We start from the raw sequence: 23,512 nt of genomic DNA, 5'->3' as shown, positions 1-23,512 counted from the left end.
GTGGTTTTAAAACCCGCATAAAGTGGTGTTGAGAGTCTCAATGTCATTCTTATCATCTCCATGAATATTTGTGGAGCCCTTCCTGAATTAAAGTACAAAAGAGTAAGATGGAGCACAGGTTCCCAGCTGTGGATTTGAGATGCCTGTGGCAGGTTTCTATACTACCCCATTGAAGCCCACAGTGGTAGAGAGAAGTGACAAGCGTGATGGGAATTATGCAAAATATATATATATATATATATAGAAAAGGGTTCTCGATCTTTCAACATGGCACCTTTCAACTTTGAAGGGATCTGGGAAAGGATTTCCCATCCTTGAGCCTAGCTCAGGCTCACCTCCTCGTGTGAATCCTGCCCCCTGGCCCAGTGTTAAAGCTGACCTCATCCAGTTTCTCAGATCCCCTCTCTGGGTAGACTTCCTGGATTAGTTTATCCAGGTGCCAAAATAGCATCCTTGAGATCCATTTGTTTCACTGCTCAGGACCTGCGGTGATGTGCAAATGCACCTGGGTTTATGAATAGATCTGCATTCTTTGTTATGGGTCGCCCCACCCTGCAAGGGTAGCATATGGAGCTTGCATTGAACACATCTCCATAAATGCCCACAGTGCTAATTGGTGCTCACTGATGTGCCCATGATGAAGAGGAGGATAATGATAATGTTGATGGCAATGATGACGCCAGTGATGACACTGAATTGCTAATGATTCCGGGAGGAAAACAGTTCTGGGCACAGAGATATGCTTAACAAAGACAGAATGAAGGCTTAATGTTTACGACTTATGCTACGACTTTACTGTGTTTTTCTGAGATCTGGTTCTTTATTTTTATTTTTAAAAAAATATTTATCCTTTTGATTATCAATACTTACTAAAAGAACTGACCTCAACAGCTGAGCCTATGGGCTGGACTAAAATGGCATAACAATAGTACAAAGTGGATTGGCAGTTGCTTGCCTTTTTTTTTTCACGATCCATCTATTTTTAAAAACATGATTTAGTTACCTAACATTTCTCTCTCTTAAGGCAAATGACCACAGAACAGAAAGTGTTTTGCTGGTACCTAAATCAGAGGCCCTCTCTCCTGATCTGCTTGGGGCAGGTCAGCAGAGACAGATGTGCCTTATGGTCAAGACATGAAGAAAGACGGTGAGCTAGAGACAGATACACCTTGCAGTGATGTGTGACACATAAATCAGTAAACAGATTTTAAAGCATACAGAAAAGGAAACAAATATAAGAAAGAACTCTTTAACCACCTTGAGGAACCAAGATCTTTTCTTAAAATGTAGATCACATAAGACTTGGGTCTTATGCCCACTCTGCCCACTAAAGGTTGGATGGCCTTGGGGAGTCAATCCTCAGAGTGTATTTTCTCCTTATAAAATGGAGATGACTGCACACCCGCATGGGGCTGTTGAAGGATTAAGTGAGATGGTACATGTCTAGTGCAATGCCTGACATGTGGCAGGCGTTCAATGCATGGCAGAAATGGGGAACATCATCCCAATACTATTTACCTGTCTGCACTACTGGGTTGGAATGTGAAGATCAAATGATGGGGAAAGTGCTGCATAAAATAGAGGGCCCTCAACAAAGGGGGTTTGAGTAGCCCTAAAATAGAGAGCTACTCTTTTCAAGATTAGGCTCTGAGTTAAATCTGTTGGTATTGGAAAATGAGGCAGAGATTAAGAAATCAAGGACACACTTTCTGTGTATACAGGTACCTGATATACCTAATCCCATCCATAAAGTTACTGAAATGTGAGGAACACCAGACTTCCTCACGCAGGGGCTTGTGAAGATTACTAGTTAAAAGTGACGCACGTTATGAAGGTAGCTGGGCGCCCTGCAGCAAGTGGGATATGTAAATCTGAGGACGAATCACCGGTGTAACATCATCACCATTTCTAGCAACAGACGCTTTCCTAGCCTGGAATAGAATTTCCAGAAGTATCTTTCCCTTTTTGGAATTACAGAGTCTGACAGATTTATTTCCACACATCTCACTTGCTTTCAGAGTTATTGTTTCCTCTTATTTTTTCCCCCTCCTCTTTGGTGACAGAGAAGCCTGAGAACCAATTCTGTCAGGAAGTTCTTGGGGAATTTTCAGAAGGATGTACAAAGCAGGGTGTATGAATGACTGTGAACAGCCAGCATCCATTTCACTTGATAAAAATATATATTCATAACCGATCTTCCCAGCACATCTAAATAATCAAAACCATGAATGACAAACACATCAGATACATTTTTTAGGGCTCAGAGGATCTTTTTGGAGTAAGCTGCCATCATTTCTTCCTCTTAAAGCGGATCAGGTAACTTCTCCCCTGCTGCAGAGCCTCTCAAAAAGGATGTGCTATTAGATCCAGACCCCAGGATGGGAGCTCAGCTGCCCCCAGACGTCTAATGCCAGTCCCCAAATTTTCTGAATTTATTGAGCAAGATGTTGGATGGAACAGGTTCAAGCATCTTGCTAAATAAAATATAGATTACATTTATCATTTCCCCTCAATCTACTAAAATCTTGTTACTCTTTCATGGAAGGAAATGAATCAGTTTGACAGGACTAATTCTGTCAAGCGATATAAGTTCCCAATGCTGTATTCACTACAGATTATTCTAGAAATGATTTGGTGATTTTTTTTTCAGGTAAAGTTCCAGATTGGGACATTACGAACTTCCTTTTTGCTTTTTAAAAATAGAGTCATTAATCCTGCTTCTTTTCAGTCCTGCCAAGTTTTTAAAAACAACGTTACTCTCCCATGATTTTAGCCAATAATGAAATTCCTTTATAAAAAAACTTTTGCCCTGCAAAGAATCTACTTTTTAAAAAGAGAAGGTATTTCTACCAGCATTTAAGGACTATTTAAAAGTTGATCATGCAAAAACAATGAGGAACCAAATGGTCAAGGCTTAAGACTCCACTTTGACAGGCCTGTTTCCAGTCTCCCCACCCCACTACCGATTTAGATATTATCTGAAGAGATTTCTATGTTGAATGGGTTTGAGGCCAAAGACAGCTATGGTGACTTTTCAGACTGTGTCAATCTTGCAAGTTTCAGGCAAGTCAGAGCCATTATTTTCCATAAATATATTTTAAGTCCACTAGGAAATACATGAGAAAACTAGAAGAAAACATGTAAGAAGTCTCGTAGCTTATCTCTCTTAACAGGAATTACAGCGGACATAGAGTCTGTACACTTCCTAAAATCTCAGGGCTTATAAAAGCCCAACATTTCTAGGACACATGCTGCATGATGCCATCTCCAAGTCAGAAGAGCCCCAGTTCTATAAAGATGAAGATGGAGGCACAGAGATGACACCCTTGAAATAAAATTCAGATACCTTGAGTACTTATGAGTAAGTATCCCTAGAGTGTGGAGTTTCTACACTTCATGAAGACAGGTGCTTGTTCAGAGGCTCTGAAGAAGAAAACCCCATTGCCCTGAAACGTCAAAGCTTGGCATTTACCAATCTTTGTGACCCTGAGATTCAAGTTTTCTAACCTATCCGGGTCCACCATGCCGATTTGCAGCCCAGGTTTCCCCCCACTGCCTGCTCACTTACTTAAGCCTCTGGATTGATCAACACTGCTGGGAATGCAAGGAACTTGAGCTGAATGTACTCAGTTGAAAGTTATACAATGCAACAGCCAATCAGGGATGGTTGTTGACTCCTCACTGAATTCCACAAACCTGCTACTCCACACTTCTCCCACATTCCTCAAGCCCTCACCAACCCTACTCTTTCTTAACTCTGGATAACATATTTCAACCCCTTGTTTCTTGAAACCATAATTGGAAAGACCCTCGACTTGCCCACTGCGTGACCTTAAGGTGCCTTGCAGGGCACCCTCTTTTCCTCCATAAAATGCCTTTGTATCCTTGTATCCTTGCTTCCACTGCAAATCTTTCCTGGGTCTTAGAGACCACCCTTCCAGGTCCATCCGATCCCCTGCTTCTTCATTTATTCATCTCTCTCTGCTCCTGTCCCCACTGAATGCCTGCCCTCATCACACTTTTATCTTTCTGTAATCAATCCATGTTTATCTGGAAATCTACACGTGCTCTATTCTCTTCTATGAAAAATGCAATGAACAAAACTTCCCTTGATCCTACCACCTGTTCAATGTCCCACTCTTCCTTTTATCACCAACTTCCTAAAAGAATTATTTAAATGTGTTCTCCAGTCCATTACTGAACACCTCCAGCCCTGTGCACCTCTGCCTGTTGGAGAAGTTGGTCATTATTCTGAGCTGAAATTGATGCCCTGACACTGATGCTAGTGTCATTCTGTGAGGCTGCACAGAGCAAGTTTATGCAGATCACCCTTCTCTGCTTCTGTCCTCTTCCCTCTGATCTTTCTAGGCACTGTCGGTTCCCTCAACTATTCTTTGCATGCCCTGGTTCTGAGTCCCCTGCCTCCCTGTTTCTAGTTTGATTCTCTTCTTCCAGGGTCATGGCCCAAGATTAAATGTAAATTGTCCATGTCTGCTCTGCCAAGCCCAGTACAGCAAGGTTCCCACCTCCTTTGTCCTCCTCATTACACTTTACTCAACACTATTGTTGAATTCTCTTCCTATCAACTCAGACCTCTAAGATAGTAGTTTGCAAACTGTGGCTTCCAGACCTTCCACCACAGAATGGCCGAGGAGCCTTAATAAATGCAGATTCTTGGGCTCCACCTCAAACTCATTGAATCTGACAATCTGAGGGTGGCACCTGGGAACCCACATTTTACACAGGTATGCCAGATGATTCCTAATACACATAAAATCTGGTGATAAAAATGCTTTCTCAACATCTGTTGCCAAGCCTGGCCCCCTGCCCCTGCTTTTGTGCAGATAGGTTTTTGGATCCAAGACAAACCCTTGTATTTTCTTGTTTTTAGATTTCATCTCATTAGGTGTGGTGCACTGCCCCAGCCTATCAAAATTTGTTATGTTCTTTATCCTTAACGTATGACTTCATGACAACTACACATGATCAAGATGAAAAGCCTTGGAGTCACAGCACCAGATGTGACTCCCTCCACAGCAGGTGGTATCTCTTTCCACACTGACACCAATGACGATAGTCAACTAATTACTAACACACTCATACTTGGGTCTTCTTTCCCATGAGATAAATGGGCAACTTGTCATTTTCCAAATACCTCAGGAAAGCCCAGATTTTTTTTTGCATTTTCCATATTCCATGAAATATTTTCCATATTTCCCTGATCCACTGCTCTGTACCAACTCTGTCCAAGATGGCAAAGACACATTCTCACAGGCCATTTACACAAGTATTCTGGAAACTGTGGCCAGGCAAAGGACTGGAGTATGCAGAATACATCTTCCCTTCCCATGGCATTTTCCAGAACACCTATGGCACTCACGTTCTAGGGCCCCTAGTTTGTATTGTGAATGTTCTTGTTCACATTGGACTCTATCACTGGACAAACAGTTCCTGAACTTTGTGTCTTATGTGTCTCTAATCACAGTATTTAGAGTAACTACAATAACTAGAGTAACTTATAGTAACTAGCACGATGGTAACTTTTTCTTTGGATGAATGAATGGTGACTTTTCTTTGAATGACTTGGTAACTTTGCTTTGAATGAATGAATGGATTTTGCATTTTATTCCCACTAGTTTACTTTCACTTTTTGTGCAGGATGGAAGCAGACCCTGCAGTGAATATTGGGAGACTATGCTTCTTAGACATGAAGGAAGCAGTGGGGCCTGGACAGATCTCCACAGGTCTAGTTCTTTCTCTTAGTTGCTGGTCATTCAAATGAGCTTGTTAGAATAAAGGCCTTCTTTGAAATGAAGTGTGTTGAAAACACTGAGAAATGATGACACAGTTTCTGAAGCATCGCAGATTTACTAGAATCTGTGGCAATGGCCAAGTGAGACACAGACAGGAAAGGGCGTTTCAGAAAACCCTTGGCTTACTGCAGCATAACAAGCTGATAAAGCTTCTTATGGGCTTTCTAATGAGACCTCTTGTGATTACAGAGACAAGTGTTTCCACAGGACAGGAGATGGCTGGACAAGAAGATCTAGCCACTGCCCCCGTTCCCCGCTCCACATCAGAACTGCTGACACAACTGAGTAACTCTCATATAGAAGATATAAGACAGTGAGGGTAAAGAACTGTAAGTGAATGGTGCAAAGTCTTGTGGTTTCCTTGGGTCAAGTGACTTTCCCTGCGGTCATGTCTTGTCTTTCCTGTTTCTTATAAGCCAAAGAAGATGCCACAAACACTCTAGAACATTCCCTCCACTAGAAAAGCCACAAAGCCCCACACAGCATGAATTCTAGAGCGGTGATTCCCAACTAGGGGGGGTGAATTTTTTTTCCTCATCCCAGGGATATCTGGCAATGTCTGGAGACATTTCTACTTGTCACAACTGAGGGGCAGGTGCCACTGGCATCTAGCGGGGAGAGGCCAGTGATGTGGCTAAATATCCTAAATGCACACGACAGCCTCTCCCTGCCAACAAATAAGTATCTGGTTCAAAATGCCAAGAACAATTATCTCAGTAAAAAGTTTCAGGATGAACATGTACACATTACTGTATTTAAAATATCAACAGATAACCAACAATGGCCTACCTATTATATAGGACAGAGAACTCTGCTCAATATTCTGTAATGACCTAAATGGGGAAAGAATTTGAAAAAAGATACTCATGTATGTATAACTGAGTCACTTTGTTGTACACCTGAAACTAACACAGCATTGTAAATCTCAGGTGACGACACTATAAAAGATCCTCTGTGGCTCCATGGTAAGGTGAGGGTACCAAGGCTGGAAGGCCTTCCTAGCGCACTGGTTTGGACAGCAGCCTGAATGGAAGTAGAGAGGTTCTAGATAACTTCTGATAGCTATAAGTTTAACCCCAAAGTAGCCTGGAGAATCCCAGGGACGGGGGAGCCTAGTGGGCTGCCATCTATGGGGTCGCACAGAGTCAGACACGACTGAAGCGACTTAGCAGCAGCAGCTTACTGGAAAGGCCCTTGGTGAACTCCACTCAGGGCAACTTCCTCTTCCCCAGATGGAGGAAGGCAGGCTCAGTAGAAGCATACAAGAAGCATCAGTGAGCCATGCTCACAGTCATACAAGGGCCTGGAATGACAGCTTTAAAAGATGTGACTGGACATGGGAAGAGGCTCCAGGAATGTGAGGTAGACATGAAGCAAATGTACCAATTGGAAAGAATGCTGTTCTTATGCTGACTGCAGGAAAACCCTGGTCCTACAGGAATGAAATGGGAACGCATTTTACCTGAAGCCCCCAAACCTAGACAGTGTATTAAAAAGCAGAGACGTCACTTGGCCAACAAAGGTCCACATACTCAAAGCTATGGTTTTTTCAGTAGTTATGTATGAATGTGAGAGTTGGACTATAAAGAAGGCTGAGCACTGAAAAAGACCCTGATGTTGGGAAAGATTGAAGGCAGGAGGAAAAGGGGGCAACAAAGGATGAGATGGTTGGATGGCATCACCAACTCAATGGACATGCATCTGAGTGAACTTCAGAAGATAGTGAAGGACAGAGAAGCCTGGCAAGCTGCAGTCCATAGGGTCACAAAGAGTTGGATATGACTTAGCAACTGAATGACAACAACCCAGATGATATATACATTTTCCCCAACTTCCTAGTATTTTTTATATGGCCAAGATTTTCAACATCACCAGTTTTATATATCATAGGGAAGCTGATAGATTTAAGGAAGCCTCCATGTGCCCCTTGAGAGATGATTGCAGTTCTAATTAAATGGAGGATGACCGACAAGAACCACATGGGGCTCTACAAGCAAGTGGCATTCATACATCTTCTTTCATGGGCAAGATTACTTTGTTCATGTCAATGCAGTCTTTGAACTCTTTCCAGTGGTAAAGGATGGTGTCACCAAATTCTAATACACTATGAGATTTAATGTGGTTCAAAGATCAGGAAATGTTTTAAATTGTAAGGGACAAGAAAGTTTTATTGGCCAAGCCAGACTTTAATTCCTTTCATTTAACATACCTGTACTTACCATCTACATGATTACATATAGCCTATGAAGTCAGTGTCAAGTCTAGTCCATCCACTGTGCTTGTGTCGAGAAGCACAGAGGAGAAATGAATGGGGCAAATGAATATTAGGCCTCAGAGTAGGTTGTGGGGGCCACAAATCCAGGTAATCACATGAGATTTAATACATGAATAAGAGGGTCTTGAAGTTCAGGGCTGTCCAATCTATAAGCTCAGGAGGTCAGGGATATTGAGACACCTATTTCAGAAGATAGAACTGCTAATAGGAGCTTGCCTTATCACAAGAAGGCTGGTCTTCTGATCCCTAGAGTGCTGGCCATGTGGGCTAGTCATTGGAGAGTCTTGGACATACCTAGGTCCTAGAAGGGAGGTAATTCTACTTAATCTCCAAGGTAGGACTGTGCAGGTGAGGTGTAGGCAGAGACAGCCAGAGGCAGAATGTGGTTCATGGGAAGGCTTAGGGCTGGGTAGGGCCTCTGCCTGTGGATATAATACAGACCTGGATCTCAGTAGCCTGCCTAGCCATACACCTACTTTCAAAGGCAAAGGTGATATTTCATCTTTACATATGCACTTGGATCTCTTCAATCATTGTCTATCTTTTAGCAAGGAGAGATCAAAAAGGAGAGAGATGGGCCAATAGGAAATCAACTATATCATTGAACAAAGGGCTAGCTGGAGAAAACCATAGTCCAAGAAGATACATGAACCCCAGTGTTCACTGCAACACTATTTACAATAACCAAAACATGGAAGCAACCTAAACGTTCATTGACCAAGAAATGTTGATAAAGAAGATGGTGCATATATACAGTGGAATGTTGTTGTTATTTAGTCACTAAGTCATATCTGATTCTTTTGTAACCCCATGGACTGTAGCTCAGCAGGCTCCTCTGTCAATGTCCAGGCAAGAATACTGGAGCAGGTTGCCATTTCCTCCTTCAAGGGATCTTCCCAACCCAGGGACCCAACCCACATCTCCTGCATTGGCAGGTGGATTCTTTACCACTGAGCAACCAAGGAAGCCCAACAATAGAATATTACTCAGTCATAAAAATGAAATAATGCCACTTTCAGCAATATGGATGGACCTAGAGACTCTCATAACAAGTGAAGGAAGTCAGACAGAGAAAGACAAATATCACGTGATCACTCGTATGTAAACATCTAATTTAAAATAAAAGTTACAAACGAACGTATTTACAAAGTAGGGACAGACTTACAGATATAAAAAACAAACTTATGGTTACCAAAGGGGAAACGTGGCGGGGAGGAAAAATCAGGTGCTTAGGATGAACTGCATATAAGATAGATAACCAACAAGGACCTACTGTATAGCACAGGAAACTTAATATTCTGAGATAACCTACATACATGAGAAAAGAACCTGAAAAAGAATTTTAAAAATACATGTATATATATATATATAACAGGATCACTTTGTGTATACCTAAAACTAACACAACATTGTAAATTGATCACAATCCATTAAAATTTAAAAAGAAAGCAAAGCAGGGGCGCTAATGCAAGAAACACCAAGGGCTCCGCTGTGATGAAATCATGCATATGGCGCCCACACTATCCATGGACCCTGGGCTGACGGCACTGTTAGCAGTCAGCATACAGGTCTTAAGACTCATTCCTGCACAGGACACATGCACCAGGCAGAGCTCTCATCCTTACAGACGCAGCGTCTGAGGTGGGACGTCACTCTGAGAGAACGGCCTGCAGCCTTTGAAAATGATCGTCAAGCTTTTTACGAATGACAGGTCAGGGTCTGGATATTCCCTACTCCTCTCCTCACCAACGTCCAGGCCTAGGCAACTGTCTGCAGGGTATAAGTTGAAGAGATATCCCTGAACCCAGGCTGTGGTTGCTTTGAGGCTGTGTATCTCAAACTCATCCCCAGTGTGGATTCTTCTTTAAGTCTTGGACGTGAGCCAAAAAATACCCACCCCCTGCTTTCTAAATAGGCTGTGTTTACTTTGCTGGGAGTGCCTTGTTCCCCTCTACCGATATCCACCATAAACGTCTCTTCTGAGACCCTCTATAGCCTGAGCTGCTTTCTTCCTTCTCTGTGCTCTCCAGCTCAGTGTATGGAATTCTAAACTATACTTGTGATTATCTGTCTTGTGAGGCAGAAAGTACTTCCAGCTCAGACTCATTTGTTAGTACACGAGGACTGTGGGCCTCCCCTAGTGCCTGCCAAACAGTATGTATCCCGTCAGTGCTTGTGGAGGGAGGGAAGGAAGGAAAACGTTAGGCTAAAGAAGCAGTAAAGACCTCTAGCCAGGCAGATGTCCAGTGTCAGCCTCCTCCAGAAAGGATTTCCACCAGCCAGCGTGGGAGAGACCCCCTTCACAGAGATCTACTAAGGGGTGGGCCACAGCGGTCAGTGGCTGCAGGGCTGTGATTCTCAGTGAAGCTTCTGGTAGAACCCTGGGGAATCCCTCCTTCTTTGCCCAGCTAGTCACTTACCTTCCTGGAAGGCCAGCACACGGTTCTGTGCTGGTGACACTTTCACAGAGCCAGCCAGCCAGTGCCAGCTTGAGGCTGGCTGTGCCAGAGGGCTCCTAGCGTCCCAGAGGCTGGCCCTGGCTGGGTTCTGTCACTGCCCTACTGGTTGCCTCTGAGGCCTCTGATAGGCAATGCTATTGTTGCTTGACCATTATTAGCAATGAAAAATAGTCAACCTTAGTTTTGGTGAATTGTTTCTTATCTATTTGCCGTTCCTCAGCCAATGAAAAGAGTTTTCAGAACTGGGTCCTCATTCAGAAACCTCCAATATATAGCTTTTGAAAATGCTTCTTACTTCTCCAAATATTATCCATTGGTGACAAAGTGTTTTGTAACTGACAATCCTGAGTATGACTGTAAGGATTTTTCAAGATCCCAGAACATGACAACACAGATCTCTTCTACTTTCCTCTTCTTGCCATTCACATCTGCAAAGCACTAACTTCAGCATTCAGGAGATTCAATAGAACATTCAGCACACATCCTTGACTGCTCTTAGAAATCAGGTCTGTCAATGGATAAGCTATTCAAAGAAAGTTCTTTTAAGCTTATTGTTGAACATGGTAATGTAATATCTTGCAATCACAGGGTCAAAGTATGTTTGAACTAGAAGGGATCTTCTAGGTAGACTTGTTTGAACTGAGATGCTAACGCCTTGCTAATACCCTTACTGAGAGGGTAAGTTAGTTGCTCAAAGAAACACAGCGAGTGAGGGGCCAAACCTGGTTTGAAAGTAAACATGATGATCTTAAATCACCTTTCTGCCACTCAATACTGGTGGTATGTATAGGTGTATGTACATCTACATACATATATAAGAGTGAAAGTATTAATCGCTCAGGCCTGTCTGACTCTTTGCCACTCCATGGACTGTAAGCCCGCCAGGCTCCTCTGTCTGTGGGATTCTCCAGGCACGAAGACTGGAGTTGGTAGCCATTCCCTTCTCCAGGGGATCTTCCTGATCCAGGGATCAAACCGGGAACTCTTTCCCATCTATGAAAAAATATATATACATACAAACTAGGAGCAAGTCTTGCATCACATACACCAAATTGTCTATAGGAACTGACAGTCCTGCTAAAACAATAACCCATTTACAGTTTAGGGCAGCCCGGCCAGGAACAGGCCCAGAGCCTCACCAGCCCCCAGAACACAGGGCATTGTTTCCATTCAAACCTCGCACCGAAAGGCAAGCCTGTCAGCTGGCAGTGACCTCGTGAGACAACTTTGGGGAGAGCAAAGGGCTGAGAAGAGAAAGGCCTCATTCTCAAGGCAAACAGGAAAAGGAAAGAGAAAAAGAAAGCTCTGTCTCCGCACAAGGTTTGCTGTGCTGGCTATGAACTGTTCCAGTACGTTCCATCAAATAGACGCCTTCATAGAATCAAGCCAAGCGCGAACAGCGGGTCTGGGACTCCCCATCCCCGGACACACACACTCCCGCGCTCTCGCACCCCGGGAGAGTGCTTATATGGGCTTCATGAAGCTAAGTAATAAACACTTTGTCTTCGCCCTGCTATTTATGGGTTGCTTGGGGCATCCTGTTCTCTCCACTGCCCTTACCTTACTCCTTCTAACGCCACGTTTAATAGGGCAACAGTGAATGTGAAGGGTTCCATGTGCCCCTCCCCACCCACTCTGGTTTTCCTGGCCAAGAAAGGTGGGTCCGCATCCATCCACCTGTCCTCCAGGCTCCCTTCTTCCAGGTTAAACCTGATCTCCCTTTCCTGCCTTCCAGGCATCTCCCTAAGACATCTCGCTAAGATACCTGTTTCTATTTTACCACTGCCAGCAATTCTTTCATTCTTCATGATGGATCAACCATCTTGGAAAATGAGAGTGACTCAGAAGATTGTCAACCACCACGGACACCGCCCCGCGGGGGACTGTGGGTCTCCGGACGGCCACGCATGTGCAGAATTAAGGAACAGATGGGTCCTACCTGTTGCTGACTTCCAGGTTCACTCAGAAGCCTTGAGCTCCCCCTGCACACATGGTGTTGGGGTCACAAAGGGGTGGGATGCCCACGTGAAAACAAGAAGTGCATCCAGGCCAAGGGGCTGTGCAGAGGCGGGCATGGACGATGCCAGAACTGTCCACAGGGTGCAGGACCAAGGATGCAACTGACTTTGGTCAGTTTTGGGGCCTCCTGCACTTGGCTCCTTTGGGGGTTTCAGGGTTCTCAGGGCTGATGGGTCCCACATGAAGAGAGTCATGACTGCATTCTGTCCACCTGTGGGTTTTCACACAGGCCCGGCGCCCAGCTGCCTCTTGGCCCAGTCTTCATCTTGGGCTACCCGCGGTACCCTGAAAACACACAAGACAGGGAAGATGCGTTAACTCGGCTTCTCTCCACAGAACACGGCTCGCCATTGCAGCCGTGATTAAATACAGGACATTATCTCACCATAATGCCCTCCTGGCCGTGTTCCCAGGAAAATTCTAACTAATCATAAAAATAGAAAGAAAAACGCAACCTAAATTCCATTCCTCTTCTTAAATGAGTGATGTGTTCACTTTTATTTATTTTTCTGGAAGCGAGGCGGGAAAAGAAAATGAATTTTAGGGCTTAGAAAAACAAGCTACTAATAGTACTAAGTAGAGCAGGGTGGTGGTGCAGACAGCGGGATGTAGCGGACAGGCCAGGGGCAGGTCCGGCCCTACCCCTGCCTGTGAGCCTGGAGCTTTAAATGGGAGCACCTCGTGGAGCAAAGACAGCAGGAGGAGAGGAGGTTGGGTGGCTGTGGGGCCAGGTGTAGGCATACATGCACACAGACGCACGCACCCCACAAGCGAGGTGCTCAGCAGCATCTTCACGGCCTGGCAGGCAAGCACAAAGTCAATGCTCCTTTCACCCAAAGCCTGCATCTTTCTCTAGCACCATCCTTTCTGGAGGCTCTGGCGTGATTTGGCTAGTCCCTGCCTGAAAGAGTTTCTCCTGGAGATTCACCTAGCTCATTTCTACTCACCCTTTAGAGATCAGAGTGAATGGTACTTCCTACGGGACGCCTTCTCCGAAAACCCCTACCCTGACTCCAGTCCAGGTGCCAGCGGCATTCTAAACCCGCCCCTCCTAGCAGTCACGAGGCTGTAATTAAGGCACTAATTGCATAGTTGGTTGTTTAAGGGCTCTCCCCTGTCTTAGATCTGAGAACCTGTTGGTCTCATTAACTGCTTTGCACGTGCCTGGTAGGCAGTAGTTTTTCAATAAGTGCCCATGTTGGATGAATGCTGATGGCTTTGCCCAGCCTGTGAACCATCCCCTGTATCCACAGCACTAAGTACCGTGCCCCTCCCAGGTCATTTCTGCCCTTTTTGCTGGGAAGACTTCCTGGGGAAACCATGGGAAAGCTCAAAATCCCGAAAACCAGCTTTGAGATGCTTCTAATAATTGTGCCCTGAGTTGAAAAGAAAGGACATGCCCACACCCCTCCCGCATCTACCTGCCCCGGCTCCTGCCATTAGAATCCCAAAGCTGCCATCCCCCATCAAGGCAAGTGCTGCAGTAATGGGCACTGCTACTTGATGGCAAAGTTCTAGCTGGGCTAATTAAGCATACTGAGCTAATAACCTTCCATTTTGGGACTGGTATTATTCATAATTTAATGTATTGCTGCTGAAACATTAACCTTTCGACAACTGGCATGCTGCCCACAGCAGTCCAAGTGCTGACCATCTTTCAGTAAAATGAGTATTATTGTTAAAACAGGTATAAATCATTCATGGCTGCTGCTTTTGTGTCAGACCCTACGTGAAAATAAGCAGTAAGCTGGGTAATTTATTTACCTTTTGGTGATTATTTTTTATGATTTTATGATCATATTCAATGATTCATAAACATTGGCCCGGTGCCATTCCGTAATCATTTCACATTTTAAATATTGTGCGGCTGTTCTGCTTTTCATCTTTAAAAATTTCAGGATTGATACCAGGCAACTTAATCTAGACACAAATGCAATTTCATCTGAAAGAAATAGGGTGTGTGTGGGGAGGGTGGCGGGGGGTGTGAGAGAGGAAAGAGTCCCAGCCCTATTCATTTGAACAAAACCATTTTCAACAGAGCTGTTTGCAGCTTTCCCCTTGCTATAGCATGGCACTTACTGTAGCAAACTTTCTTTGAAGTTTAACACACAGAGGGTGCCTTGAAATCTGGATAAAAGCACAGGAAAACAGTTAACAAGCTTCTGGTTGGAAAGATGATGGGAAGGAGTTCAGGGTGGAGGGAAGCCTGGAAACTCTGGCCTCGGGCCAAGAAGGTTGGAAGCCACCAGCCTTACTTGCAGCACCTGGCTGGAGAATGGGATTACGTCCCCTGGGGATCTGGAAACTTTATTGCCTGCCCGCCTGCTCCTGCTGCCCGTGCTGCCTCTGGGCTCCTGTCACCATTCCAGAAAGTCGCCTTTTCTCCTTCTGGCAACAAGGAGGAGCTGGAGGCTGAGAGGTGAGCAGGTCGCTCATGGCCACAGAGCTCAGGAGACCTCCCCACCTTCCACAGGCCCTCTCCTGCCACTGAAAACATGGAACCGCCAGTAGGTAGGAGCTGAAGCTGATGGGAAGGAAGTGGTGCCAGGAGCTGGCCGAGAAGGTGACACTGTGTTACAGCTCCGCCTCCAGAACATTCTGGAGCCTCATCTCATTTCAGGCGTGTTAGCACGCAGAGGTGCTTGCCCAGAGGAGACAGGCGCCATCGCCCCACACATGGGAGATGAGGTCTGGAAAGGTGGCCACCAGCATGTGCTATAAACAAACACCCATGTCCACTGGGAAATCTGGGCAAGGACGAGATAAGAGATGGATTTCTTTCTGAGACAGTTTGAATTGTGGAGCTCTGAAACGGCTGCTTACTGTATTTTCTACCTTCAGTTTGTTTAATTTCCCAGGTACAGTTTTCACAGGTTTCTTTAAAAATCTGATTGTCTGGTTTTAGATTTTAAAAAGAGCTGCTATCCTAATGTCAGGAGGTTGTAAGCATGAGAACCATATGGGGCCCATGACCACGTGAAGTTGGGCTCATGGTCTCCCTCTGCCTGTACCTAGAAGTTGAGAACAGAGTCCTCAACCTCCTGACATTAGGGTATCAGCTTTAAAAATATATATTATTTAAATCATTTATATATATATATATATAAAACTATTTAATTTTTCATCGTGGTGAAATATATATAGCATAAAACATGCTATGGTAATCATTTCTGAGGGATTGCACAATCCGGTGATGTTAATCATGGGATTACATTTACAATTTTGCATATGTCTCATCACTATTTCCAAAATTTTTCAACATCCCCAAAAGAGACTGTGAACCCATTAATCATCAACTCCCCACTCTCTTCTGCTCCTAGCCCTGGAAACCTCTAATCTACAGTCTGCCTCTGTGGATTTGCCTATTCTGGATCTTTCATATATGTGGGATCATACAGTATTTGTACTTTTGTATCTGGTTTATTTCACTGAGCATGTTTCCAAGGTTCATCTATGTTGGGGCACGTATGGGAGCGTCATTCCTTTTTATGACTGAATAATGTTCTCCTGTATGGATATACCACATTCTGTCTACTCATTCATCTGTTCATGGCCATGTGGGTTGTTCAGCTTTTTGTGATTGGGAATGATGCTGCTATGAACACTGGTGTACAAGAGACTGAGTCCCTAGTACATAGGGACTCATATTTTTTTCTCATTAAAGTTCATTGCCCATTTTAGGCGATGATCTACCTTCATCTTGAATGCTCTGGTTGTTAGCTTGGCGGCATGTGTGGCAAAGCCATGCCTGCCTGGAAATCAGTCTCCAGCCATCCTGTCAACTCTGCTGCCTCAGAGTGCTTCCTGTAGTCACCTTCCAGCGCTGCTGAGGCTGCTGCCTGTTGTGAATGCTGCACCAGTAGCTTCCATTCTCCATATTGGACTTGATAAAAGATGCTGCTTCTCCAGGTATGATAAAGAACAAATTAAGAAACAGAATAACCTGGCATGAGTGAAATTCTCTCTCAATCATGTCAGCCAGAGCAGATGTTGTCATGAAATTTGATGTTATGGATTTATTTCCTAATATAAAGTCTAAGAGGGAAAACAGCATTAAGAGCTGAAATGTGAATTGGACATGTCCACAGAGTGTGAATTGAATTCAAGACAAAATATTGTGAATGGTTAATAGGGTCAGTCTAAGTATACTCGCTGAAATAATCTCTTGGATATGCAAATACTCTGAGAACTACACTGTCAAATATCTATTGTATCCTCTTATCTATGTGTTCACAGAGCTGCTACATGGTATAACAAATGAAAAATGTGAATTTAAAAAATAATGTCACCCTAAAATAATACTTTACTTTGAATAGTAATTTTTGTTGGCAGGTCTTTTTACAATTTTTGTCACACACTAGCCGGCCAGATTCTTAAAACGGCATTATTTGGAAATATTAAGAGGTGAGCTTTGTGTGTCCTGTTCTTAGCAGAAACAGAAGTGGGGGGGCAGGGAGGCAGCAGGGACGGGTCTCACGTTCATCTTGACCTGGATCACTCAGTGTGCCATTATTATCTGCCATGCCTTGGTATTATTGCAATGGACTTTTAGCTTCTGCTATCTGGGGTCCCTCAGTGGAATTCCTTTCCCTGGGAATACTGTCTTGAGGACGTAAGATGTTAGCCCCCCAGGCTCCTCGGTCCATGGGATTTCCCAGCCAAGAATACTGGAGTGGGTTGCCATTTCCTCCTCCAGGGGATCTTCCTGACCCAGAGATCAAACCTAGGTCTCTGGCATTGCCAGGTGCCTCCTGCATTGCAGGCGGATTCTTTACCACTGAACCACTAGGGAAGCCCATGTGTTCACCATCTTACTATTCTACTCAGCCCATTATACCTGAGGATGAGGGCAAGGAGAATTTAAACAAGGGACCTGGAGAGAAGCCTTTGGTTTCGCTGTTAGTAATTTCCAGGATTCCACCATCAAGTAGCTCACTAAAAGCCTGAGTAACTAAATTGTGAGTTTCATTTTGTTTCTTTCCCTAACTTCTTAGAGTTGGACTGATGAGCAGAGAAAAAATGAGAAGAAAGACAGCATATAGGTGGCCCAACCATACTACTCATATTCTAGAACAGTCCCTGGCCCACAGCCAGTCTTCAAAAAAATATTTACTAAATGAGTGAATAAACATTGGTCACTCATATCATCAGATACTTAAGAGTCAACTGAACTGATCAACTGGGTGTGCCTTCTTTCCTCTTTGTTGTCATGAAACTTGATGTTTGGATTTATTTCCTAATATAAAGTCTGCTGGAGTCTGTTGGGTTCGATGAACTTCACAAATCTTTGGTAGAATTTGGCTATCAGAAGTATCAGGAAGTGGCAAAGCTTAAGAGAGCCCTTTCACACCACTTAAATCAGAACATCCCCCAGTTTTTCTGGTTTACAGATTAGACTTCCCTGGATTCTCTAAAGAAAGGATTCTGTGGATAAAACCTCAGAAAGCCACTGGTCCCCAGAACCTCCCTATTCTTCTGATCTACCTTCCATCAGCTCAGAGTCATGCCTGCCTCTGCCCTGTGTGATCTGATATAAACTTCTCTACTTCATTCTCTTCTTCACCCACCCCTTCGTACTCTTATAGCAAGACTTTCTCAACTATGGCCCCTGACACCCCCCTTATCAGGGTTCCTGGAAATATTAAGCCCAAATATGTACATTTCTGAGCTCCATCCAAGAACTACCCAGGGTTTCTAGGTGGACTTTGGACCCCCCAGAATTGCTCATAAAGTTGGGAACACTGTCTTCTGGCATGAGTCATACAATTGCCATGAACAACAGGATATTGTTCTATTGTAGAGCGAGGATGGGTGAAATTCTGTCAGGTTACTCTTTCCTTGCATGTGTATAGAAGGACCCAGGAACAGGGCACTGGGGTGGTCTGAAAAATGACATCCTGCCAAATGTGTTGACTGGAGAAAGGAGGAGTCCAGGCAAAGCGACATTATCTCTTTGGAGGTCTAGAATGTAGTCAGCATACTTGGGCATCCCAGAACCCTGATCAAAGCTTTCTGTTGCCCTTCCTAAGATTTTTACAACTACAAACCTGTACATTGGAAAGCAATCCATTTGTTAACGGGCTTTGAATTACCCTTGTTTCTCCATTTGCTCATAGGGTACTCAGGTCACCCTTGAGGGGATGCTCTAGGACAGGGTTCCTCAACCTCAGCACTCTTTTGGGCCAGATACCTCTTTGTTTCGGGGCCTCTCCTGTGCATTGGTGCAGCATCCCCGAATCCTACCCACTGGATGCCAGGGGCACACACCCTCCCAGAGCTCTGACCTCTGAACAAGTCTCTAGGCATAATGAAATTGTCCCAGGGGGAAAACTGCCCCTGGTGGAGAACCGCTGCTCTAACAGAAATCCAACTTGGCACCACACAGAAGTTTATCATTCCTTCTGCATTCAAGCCCATGTTGAGATTGGCTTCTTTCTGACTACATTACTTTTGTTCATGACATCACTGCTCTGCAGGCCACAGGCTCAGACCTCAAGCCTCCAGTCACCCCCACCAGGGTGACCATCCCTCCCAACACATCCCTTCCTAATCCAGCACCACCTCCTCCATACCACTTCCTCCCCCGTCTCTGCCTCCCTCCTGCACCTTCAGATTAAGAACTGTTAGTCCTGTGAATAGTTCTCCACCTGGCTAAATCCTAGTCAGCTTCCAACATGCAGCTCAAGTCTCACAGACTTCAGGAAGTCTTCCTTGGCCACCCCCGAGACCCTGCCCTCTGTCCCCCAAAGTGCTCCCACCGTGTTCCATGTTCGTTTCCATCATTACACTGTTGAGGGGTTGAACGTGAGTCTGTCCCTTGTGTGATGGTGTGCTCCCTGAAGGCAGTGGGCTGTCCAGTATGTCTGTCCCTGAGCCATCGTATGAGCATGTGAGATGATCGAAGTGTCCTGCAGAAGAGCCATGATTACCAAGTATCAACTTCTAATGCTCAGTCATTCACTCTGCTTGATGACACAAATTCTTACCTAAATATATCCTTGGCCGGTGTTTTGTTTTGTTTTTTTAAACATTTCCTGTTTGCTAATTCTAAAAATACCTGAACAACCCTATGGTCTTCTAGGTCAAAATTTATTCTCGTGGCCTTCAAGACTTTTACGATTGAGATTTCTTTGGATTCAGTCTTCCCTCTGCTTCCTCATCTCTCTCACTCCACCATGTACACTCTGACCTACCATCTCCAACCTCTGTGCTTCTGCACACACAGTCCCCTCTGCCTAGAACACTGGCCCCAGAACCAAGAGAATCCTCTCCATCATCCAAAACCCAGTTCAAATGTCCCTCTGCAGACTTCTGGGACACTTGGCCCCAAGTCATGTGAGGGCTTTTTCCCCAGTCCCCTGGGCTTCTGCTACTGCCTGACTTATCTCATCATGCTCTGGTTATTTCTGTTTCCTTTAATTAAAGTGCAAGCTCTTTAAGGGCAAAGATCTTGTTTTCTTTCCCCCACACCCAGTACCTGGTGCTAGGTAACTGGATGCATGTTTGCAGAAGAAGAATCTGTATAATTTTATGTTTCTTTTTCATTTAATGAAGTTGAAGTTCTTTATCAGCTCTGAGACTTTAAACATACCCTGGTTTTTGTATGGTGTCAGGTTTTGGCATCCAGGACTTTTGTTCTAGCAAAATGAGAACCCAGGACTAAGCACGTTGCAAATGTACAAACTGTTCTTCTCTAAGAGCCAGAAGAGGTTGAGCAGTGAGATGGCCGCCATGCTGCTGTCCAATTTCACCCTCTTGATTGTGATCTTGGGCCTAATCAAGATGGCCGATGTGACATTTGCAGCTAGTTTTATGCAAGATGCAAAATCTTGCACAACAATTAACGAGAGAAGCTGTTGCAATTCTGTGCAAGTTGGAAAAAACCGGAGGCTGATTTGGCCTTTGAAGATGTGACTTCATTTCCTCGTCTCCATCATTTATCACAGAGGCCCTGCTTTGGGAACTTGAAGTAATTAAAACCTCTATCAGCTATCCATCGACAATGATGGTGATGTGCCTATGTGTAGTCAGTTGGTTCCATTCCAAGGGTGTTCTCGTGTGATGATTATGTAACAACGCCCTTGGTCACTATGTGGGTAATGAGAAATGGTTCATGACACAGTTATCTTATCAGGCATTGTTAAGTTTTGCTAATGGATGAGACTAACTTTCTATCTCATTGGTTGGCAGGTAGAGCCACTTGTAACACCAAAAGCAAGTGTTTAAGCATCTGTTTTTAAATTAATTACTAATAAGTTTTATTTATTTAAATCCAACCTTATAAAGAAAGAAAAAGGATTTAAGGCAGCTTGAAAGACACAGGGAGTTCTGTGTCACAAGTGGGTGTCTAAATGGAAGTCCTTCGGGCAACCAATAGATGCTGTCGTATCTATATACTATGAGATCTCACTTGACTGGTGCATTTGCCCTCCCTGACTCACCCAACAAGGCTGATAATTCCTGCCTCTGAACCAGCCTGGGCCCTGAATAAACCTATCCTGTAGTATAGCTCCTATCATATTGCAAATCTTTATTCCTGCGTCTGTGAGCATCTTGGGGGCAGGACCCTGGCTTATTTGTTTTTGTACCTCATGCACCTAGCACAGCTCTTCCTTTAAGCATGATGATGTTGGGTAGACTTGATTTCAGATGTGCCCCCTTCTCCCAGATTCCCTTTTCAGCCCACCGCCTAGCACACCCACCAGTACCTCTCCGGCTTCCCCATTCATCTCCTCTCCATCAGGCCCTGTTCAGTGAGGGGCAGAGTCCTGCCAAGATTCTGGTCGTCTCTGCTGTGGTTATAACAGGGTTAAAGTTGAGGTTTCTAATTGCTCCCATGAGGTCTTATTACCTGTTGATTAGGTCCTTTTGGGATCAGCATCAAACCGACAACAATAATAAACACTCCCTTCTTGGAACTCAGTAATGACCCTGCCTGCCCCGCAGGCCTGGTGGCTATGGGGAGGGGCAGTGTGTGTGCCTGGAAATGGCAGGGAGAGCTAAGGGGTATTTCCTGGAGATTCCGTGGGGCAGGCACAGAGGTGCAGCTAACAAGCCGATGGGCACCAGCTTGAGATTTTTGGCTGGCTGGAGGCACCTCTGCTGTTATAGCACAAGGCGCTCGGAGGACCCTCCACAGCCCAGCCCAAGGACTCAAGAGATGGAGCTGGGTGGTCTTTCCACAGGACTTGAGGAAATTTCTGGAGAATGATCTGGTAACTGTTTCATGTATATTTCTCCAAATCTTTTCCTATGTGCATATAAAGGTGAATAAGTTATTGAGTGAGTGTGTGTGTGTGTGTAGTTTCAGTGTTCTTATTACAAAAATACAGTCATACCAAACCTCTTTTTTTTAATTAAAAAAAAAAGCAAATTGCTTTTTTTGGTAAACAGTTCATATAACTCAATAACAATAGCAAAAAACCCCCAACTCAATTAAAAAATAGGCAGAAGACCTCAATAGATACTTCTCCAAAGAATACATACAGATGGCTAACAGACACATGAAATGATGCTGGACATTGCTAATTGTTAGAGAAATGCAAATCAAAACTACAATGAGGTACCACCTCATATCAGTTAGAATGGCCATCACTAAAAAGTTTATAAATAACAAATGCCAGAGAGGGTGTGGATAAAAGGGAACCCTCCTATGCTGTTGGTGGGAATGTAAACTGGTACAGCCACTGTAGAAAACACTATGGAGGTTCCTTTCCAAAAAATGAAAAATAGAGCTGTCACATGATCCTGCAATCCCACAGCTGGGCATATAGCTGGAGAAAACTATAATTTGCAAAGATATATACAAGCTAGCACATGGAAGCAACCTAAATGTCCATCAATAAATGAATGGATAAAGAAGACACAGCACATACACACAATGGAATACTACTCAGCCGTAACCAAGAATGGACCTAGAGATTCTCATACTAAATGAAGTCAGATAAATATCATGAGATATCACTTACTTATCTGTGAAACAGAAAGACTCACGGACATAGAGAATAGGCTTGTGGTTGCTAAGGGGGAGAAGGGGTGGGGGAGGGATGGATTGGGAATTTGGGATTAGTAGATGCAAACTATTTTATATAGAATGGATAAACAACAATGGATAAACAATGTATAGCACAGTGAACTATACTGAATATCCTATGATAAACCATAATGGAAAGAATATGAAAAAAAAAATCTGAATCACTTTGCTATATAGTAGAAATTAATGTAACACTGTAAGTCAACTATAATTCCATAAAACAAATTTTAAAAACTGTTTTGTCTCAGTGTGGTAAAGAGCTTTATAGTAATCTAGAATAAGAACAAAGAAAATACATTTAGCCATTCTTATTGTTGAATATTTCCACTCCATCCAATTTTTTGATATTACAAACAAAGCTACAATGAAATCCTTACACATTTTCTCATGTACTTGTGCAACTGTATATGAGAGAAGGCTGTGTCTATTTGCACACCTAACAGTAATGTCTAAGTGTGTCCTTTCTGTGGCTCCTGGTTAGTATAATTTTATTTGTGACATTTTAATTGTAATAAAATACACTTCAGTAAGATTTTAATTTGAACTTCCCTGAGATGACACTGTGTTTATTATTTAATTAAAAATATGTAATTCAAGCCTAAAGAAAAATTACAAGAATAATCCAAAGAATTTCCTCATTCCATTTATATAAGTTCACCAATTCTTTACATTTCATCCTATTTATTTTAGTATTTTTTTTCTCTCCTGTTTGTATCCTTGCTGTCCAGCATGGTAGCCACTAGCCTTATGTAGCTATTTATATTTCAATTGGATAAAATTAATGATTCAAGTCTTCAGTTGCATTAGCCATATTTCAAGTGCTTGGTGGTCACATGACATTCTTGGCTTCCATATTGTCAGAGCAGGTACAGAACATTTTTGTCATCATGCTCCACAGGAAAGCTCTGAGTTA

The 23,512-nt window shown here is 43.8% G+C and overlaps 1 long non-coding RNA gene across 1 annotated transcript in view; it reads right to left on the bottom strand.

Moving 5' to 3' along the window:
* Positions 1-12,492: 12,492 nt before the first annotated feature.
* The window catches only part of LOC139177355 (uncharacterized), a 526,558-nt gene continuing 515,538 nt past the window's right edge, over positions 12,493-23,512 (bottom strand). The window contains exon 5 of the long non-coding RNA XR_011561821.1: positions 12,493-12,851. This is a non-coding gene — a long non-coding RNA (uncharacterized lncRNA). The remainder of the gene's footprint in view (positions 12,852-23,512) is intronic.

This window comes from Bos indicus, chromosome 18, assembly GCF_029378745.1.
Source record: "Bos indicus isolate NIAB-ARS_2022 breed Sahiwal x Tharparkar chromosome 18, NIAB-ARS_B.indTharparkar_mat_pri_1.0, whole genome shotgun sequence".
Classification (NCBI taxonomy): domain Eukaryota; kingdom Metazoa; phylum Chordata; class Mammalia; order Artiodactyla; family Bovidae; genus Bos; species Bos indicus.
The sequence above is the reverse complement of the archived record's forward strand: the minus strand, read 5'-3'. Positions and strand labels throughout refer to the sequence as shown.